Here is a 7,064-nt window from a genome sequence, read left to right on the forward strand (position 1 = left end):
AAAAAGTGTGCAGATTACTTTTATCAATCACAGGAGGGACTGATAGCTTACCCTCACTGAAACAACTGTACAAAACAGGTGGAAAGGATACAAGTGCTTCACCAACTGGCCTGCCAAAGATTTTGGTTTGACCTCTATAAAATGAAATAATTTTGGACTATTCACCAACTGAGGTAACATTATTTTCATGCACATGCTGTGTTTCTGCTCACAATCCTACCTTTTACTTCATGTCTGCACTTCAGGGATGTTGCAGAGCTCAAGAACTTAAATATTAGCAGCTGCATATTCTGAGGAAGCATCAGGAACTGAGGATACATTACACATCTCACTCTCTTCAATCTCCTTTGGAGAATGATTGTCCTCCACCTCTTCCTCTGGGACCACTTAAAGAAGATGAATCAACTCATAACTTGACACTCCCAATTGTTACATGCTGCTAATATTCAAGGATGCTGCCAGATAAAGAAGAGGGCGTAGCCTTCATTCAAACATGTTTTCCAGATCCCAAATCAAAGGCCTTCCTTTAATTAGTCATCTAATTAATTTAGGGCCAAATGAGGCTTCAGAGGAAAAAGCAAATTCAGATGAGACATCATAAATGGGCAATTAGAAATTGTTCACTAATCTAGTAATTATTAGTTATTTTCAAAGCAAGCCTTATAAGAAGGCTGAGATCCCCTATTGTTTCTATCCAGAAAGGAATAAAAAGCTTCTCTAATCATCTTATTTTGAAATGAATTTATATAGAACTTGACTAAATTAATAAACACAATAACCTAAAAAGATTAGAAAGCAATTAAGAGAGATTTTGAAATTATTTAAAACAGCCAAAGTTATTACAGTGATGGGTAATCAAACTCTTTGCTTTGAAACAGTTCTAGCAACTCTCCTGTGTTTCCTGGTTTCCTGATTATTGAAAGGCTGCTCATATTTTTAATTCAGAAACTTCTAACAGAGGGAATCATTAATCCACCCCAAACATCATAATTCAGCAGAGATACGTATTGGGTGGGTTTCAGTATTAAGTTCAATATTCAGCTGTATTCTAGTACCAAGTGATGAGTGTTTAACCAATATTTAGCTTTTTATGCAAGTTTCCCTGTCACTTTGGTCCAAACTCTCTTTCAGCACACACTGCCCACTAATCTTGGCAGAAAGGATGGACGAATGAGTGCAGCACTATTTTCCCAATCTTTCTTTTTTTGGAGGCAACAAAAAGATGCAGCTGGAGGGTGTTTTACTCTTCCAGCTACAGCAACAAAAGGTAAATGAGATGAGAAGAAAGAGTGAGCTGCAGCATGGTAGGATTTCTGCAACAGGAAAACTGTCTTGTCTCTTCCTTGGCACCTGTCTAGTGCTTATGTCTAAGGCAGCACTGCTTACACAGACTACAGAAATACAGCAAAGACTAAAAAAGGAGCGGCCTTCATGCCATGGCTTAGAAGGAAAATCCCTCTGCAAGTGAAATCTCTGTTCTTATTTCTGGACCCCCACAGCTAGCAGGCAGCACACTACAGTGTGGTTTCTTCTGAAAAGCACTGTGAGACAGCAACTAAACAACTGAATCACTCACAAATTTAGGGAACCTGATGCTAATAAAACATTCACAACAATTCTGCTATTTCACCTGAATCCTTATAACCACAAACTCTGTAAATTCTCCCCTCTTGATCCAGGTATTTCAGACAAGACCCACTTTCAGTTTGAGTTATTATTTCATGGAGTAGCAGGTTATAATATTCTCAGGTCATTAGCCAGAAGCAGATCATTAACCTTTTTCAAAGCAAAAGCTAAATAGGTTTATAGAGAGAAGCAATGTTTTGGGGCTTTTCAACCAATCCGTTGTGACAACAAACTTTCAAAGACTGAAGAAGCAGCTCTGTTTCTTAATGCAACTCTGGGGATTTTTTCCAGTTAAATCTGTTGATCTGATAAAATATAATGATCTCTTTCTATAAATCCTGCCTTTCAGAACACTACCAATATATCAAAAACTACCCACCACAACAAATTAACAAGTTTGATACTAAAAAATCATTTTAGGTTGAACTCTGAGGGAGCCTTAAACCTGTATTTCTGAAGTGCCAATAATACAGCCACGGCATTTCAGACTGCACAAACAAAGCCAGTAGAAATTTTAATGGGCCAAATCAAGTTCTTAGTGAGAAAAGTACATTTTCCCAAAGCACTTTGAGGATGAACCCCAAATAGTCAAAGCAGGGGGCAAGATTCCTGACACTGGCTGGCCTGCACAGCCTGGTATCAGAAGATTCCCCAGTGTGATGATTAGGACAACAGAGAAAGTGTAACGAGGCCTCTGGCAGGTCATCAAGCAGAAGACATTGGCATTTGAAGTGTGCAGCTGATATAAAAAAAAACATGGCTTGAAGGCTCCAGGAATAAGTGTTTACTTACGACAAACAGGAATTCAATAGCAGCCTTTACAGTTGGAGAACAATGTAAATATTTTCCACTCATTTAATTTAAAAACAAATCCACTTAATCTGTGTTCTCATTTTCTGAATTTGCTCTCAGTTCTCACTATTGAAAACAATTTAAATAGGTGAAATATTCTTAGAAACTGACTTTTAAACAATTACTATGAAGAGATCACTTCATGTGTAGGATATACACAAACTGAAGGCAGGCTGGACAGGCATAACATAAAGAAACAAAGGGTAAAAAAAGGAAGAGCTGTTCTGTGTGGTCAAAATATATAAAGTAATAAGACTAATTGGTAAAGCTTCCTTCTTAAAGGTCCATATTCACTTCAGTCACATGCTCCACCAGCTCCTTCTCTCACCAGAAAGTATAAGAAACCCACAGAGAATTTCTGAAATCAGACTTCACAATTCCTCTTTTCCCCACATCTCCTGTTTAAAAATAGCGGATCTCTGGTTTCTTCTTAAACTACTTCAGTTACTCAAAGAGAAAAATGCTTCTGTTTTTCTTCTGCAGTAGGGCTCTAACACTCTTAACTATCCCAGATCTAACCACTCCTAGCTGGGTCTAATGACTGCAGGAGAGCAAAGAGGGCGTGGTAATAGTCCTGTAGTGTCACATCACAAATATGAAAATGGGAAAGCATAGGTTTAATCAGAAATCTTAACTCACAGATATTGTTTTAATCTGAAACAGAAAAGATATAAAGGAAAAAGAACAGCATCAAAAACCTTCCATGATTTCTGTCCCCTGGTACAGAGTTAAAGTTTGGCTTTGAAAAAGTAATGAATAGGCCAGCTTTTTAAAATAGACCTTTAAAATAATTACAATTTATATACTTTATCTACTAAAACATGCAAATCATCCAGCAGTCAGGAAGTAGCCACCAAACTTGGAGGTTTTCTGCCCACACAGCCCCTCTTCTTCCCCTTTAGGTGCTCTGTCCATTTCTCCTTGCTTTCTGGATGTGAGGTAGCTGCTGCTCCTGTGGGGCTGTCAGGTATCTAGGGACCCTTGATCGCCACAATGCACTTACAGGCCAACCTTACAAGGTGTGCACAGCCACTGCAAGCAGCTTGAGGGCCAGCAAATTCTTTATCCAGAGGCAGTAAACATCAAGCCTCTCACCAACATGTTGTGAGGATGTACCAGGTCCATATTTCAGATTTGCTCATAACAACAGCAGCACACACCCAGATGCTTCAGTCCCATTCTCAGGAAACTTTTCCTGACTGAAGCCCAGGTTTTTTCAGAGGTACCTGGTGTGCAGAACCTCTCACTGTCACATGAGCCATCCAGTTAGTCCTAGATGGTTTTTTATCTGCACATATTCCCTCTGTGCTCATCATAATTAAATTAAAAAAGAAGGTACAGGTTGCTCTTTCACCAAAACCAATTCTACTTGATAGAAAGCTATGAAGACATGACACTAAATGAGCTGCTGTGGGCTGAGGCAGGGTGTGGATTTTCAGCACACACCCAGCACTTCACAGAACTGCCCTTGGACATGCCCTCCTCACATGGTGCTGTGGTGCTCTCACTGCAGGGTGGCTGCTGCTCCCATGCTGCGAGTCCCATGGGAAGGCTCTCAGCAGCTGATTTTATAAATCCAAACACTTACACCTTTATGCCATATCTTGTTTGTGGGTCCATATCTGCATCCATCCATCTATCCAGACTTCTAAAGGAACTTAGGCCCCTAGCTCAGCTGATAAACATTTAATGGATTGGCACAAGGCAAAATTATGTCAAGTCACTGCTTACATCACAAGGATGACTATCTAGATTTTCTTTTTTAATTAAGTGATACAGTACAGGACTTTTAAAGCACAGCTCCATCTACCTATGTGAAACTTTTGAGCTATGCTAAGAACAGATGGCCTTATCAGCATGTAAAAACAGTGTTAGGCAGGTACTGGGAGTCACCAACAAGCTGTGCTTTATTTTAATTCACTTTTCAGACAGATAAAAAACTTCAGGTACATTTTTTTTAAAAGGCATTACATACTTGGCACTGCATTAGTATTACCAGCATTTGCCTACAACAGTTTGAAAATAAACCTTTCATTATGTCCAGACATGATTTACAGACACAGTCCTTCAAATAGGAACCCTGTGCTAATTTTAAGACAAATAATTTCTTATGCCCATATCTGATTTACAGTTAGTTTTGTTCAAATAAAAATGTATGACGCAGATTTCCATTTGCATTCTTCCAGGTACTTCTATTTTTAGATGCAGGTCAGCTTTATACTCCTTTAGTGTGCCTACAGCTCCAATACAGCAAAGGATCCACCTTAGCAAGTTTATCTAACATTCTGTTAGATAAAAAACCTGCAAAATTGCTGACACAATTGTATCAACAATTAAGAGATAAGAACAGCAAGGTGTTTGGACCTCCTACTTGATGGATGAGTTCTAAAGGAAATTACTAGGTTTTTTTTTTTTCCTTTTCTTTCTTTTTTTATTAATTGTAATTTTTTTAATGTGGAAAAAACCAGAAAACAGAAGTAGGTCCCTGACTACACTACATACTGGAACCACATTGCTCTGACACAAAATGTCTTCTTGAATCTTTCAAGCTGGGGCAGCTCCAGAAGCCTTCACTGGCTCACTCTGCCAAGGCACACGATCTCATCTCATCTCATCTCATCAGCTTTGCCCAACATTGTCTCCACCTGTCTCTCCCATTTCCTCTCACACTCACCTCCCAGACTCCACACTCTGCCCAAATTACTGATGACTGGCCCTTTTGGATTTTTTATCCACTCCCAAATGTGAACTTTCTTACATCCCACCCACACTAAGAGAAACAACCTCTTGGCCAAATATTTCCCCTTCATCAAGGGCACTCAGAAAACTTCTGTTGTGAAAAACATTCCACTGTTAAAAATTATGGGAATATGTAGAAAACAAAAAGAAAACAAAAAACAACTTACTTTGTGTCTGATCCTTTGTCTGGCACGTGTTTGGTTACATACAGGCAATACAGATAAATACTTTGTTAGCTAAAGGAAAAGCAAAAACTATTTCAGTACGTTCTTTTCCCTGATTAACAAAACTGGGGTTTGTTTTTCAACAGAAGTGAAAACTTGGTACATATTTGATACATACATGTTTCTTTTTTCTCCCCTTCCCTATCAAAATATCAAGTCAAACAGAAATTCCTTGATTAGAAAAACATGTTTTTTCTATTTATCTTGTCTTTGTGATGGTCTGTAGTTTATACTTTATTAAAAAATGCCAACTTCAAATACATGGATACATAATGACAGGAATGCGCATTTACTACTCCTCTTGAAACTAAAAAAAACTTACAATCCAAATCTGTGGAAACCCAGGCAAAACGGACTTAATTTACTAATTCCAGTCTCCACAAGGCCTCTGCAGCAGAAGCAATGACCCTGCAACTCAAATGTGTGTTTCAGGAATTTGTAACATTCCTTGATGCAAGCTTCTGGGAAAGAATCAACTTTTTCTGGTAAGAAGTTCTTCTTCTATTAGCTAAATGATTCTGAGTTATTTGAAACTATAAATATTTGTCCAAATGTTTACATGACTGAGAAATTTTAAGTAAATTCCATCCAAACAATGAAGCAACTTCCAGCAATGTGTAACAAAAATAGTGCCTCCCTTACATTTTTACTTCAGTAAATGTCTAAAAGTGATCCCATAATCAGGAATCACAAGGAGAAATGAAAGGCACTGGGAGGATGGCAACATTTGGAACAAAAACTCTTTTACTGTAATGTAGATAACATATGTGTAGGAAGATAGACTGTACGCAGTTTAATTTCTCAGGGATGTTCTCACTTATCTATTCTTCTCAAAGCTTCCAAATTATTTCTTGCTTTAGAAAAACAAAACTATTTTTAGAGAATTTCTGAACGCCAGATAAATATTTCTAAATAACACTTGGAAAGCCTACTAGAATGAAAATGTCTTTTTGTCCCCATGCTTAGTCTAACTGGCACTATCAAGTATTTCCCATTTTATTGAAAATGCTTCCATAAACTCAGAAAACAAGATCCTGCAAATTATTATACTTGAAATAAGCCACAATTCTGATCTAGTAGGATATTCTTTGAAAACAAAAATGCAGTCTTGATCACATAAACAACCAGCTCTTTCAAAATCATCTATTGTAGAACTGCAAGGATTTAAAATTAAACATCAGATTAAGATCTTTGTCAATAATGAAATTATATAAGCATATCCTTACTATTACATGGGTTAAAATTGTAGAACATGAATATGTAGTATGCAGAAAAAAATCAGAACTGAGTTTTGCCTGTAATCAAAAGTTTAAGTTAACTAAGGAAACTATTTGATTGAAAAAATAATGTATAGTTATTTTTGCCATATAATATTTTTTCCATTTTCTAAAGAATTAGTGAAAATGTTGAAAGAGTTTTACCCATGCAGCTTACAAGCCATCTGCAAGAGTATTTTTTGAAGTCACAACCTGAAATTTTTGCTAGCTACCTATGAGTGATACATTCCCTCTCATCTCAAAAGAGACCTGTGGCTACCATGAAGCCACAGCATCTTGCATCAGCCCCATATTTTCTGTGGAAGGAATCTGAAAATTTAAATGAAAAACAAACAAAAAAATCACA

The sequence above is a fragment of the Passer domesticus genome, chromosome 4 (genome assembly GCF_036417665.1).
Source record: "Passer domesticus isolate bPasDom1 chromosome 4, bPasDom1.hap1, whole genome shotgun sequence".
In the NCBI taxonomy this organism is placed as follows: domain Eukaryota; kingdom Metazoa; phylum Chordata; class Aves; order Passeriformes; family Passeridae; genus Passer; species Passer domesticus.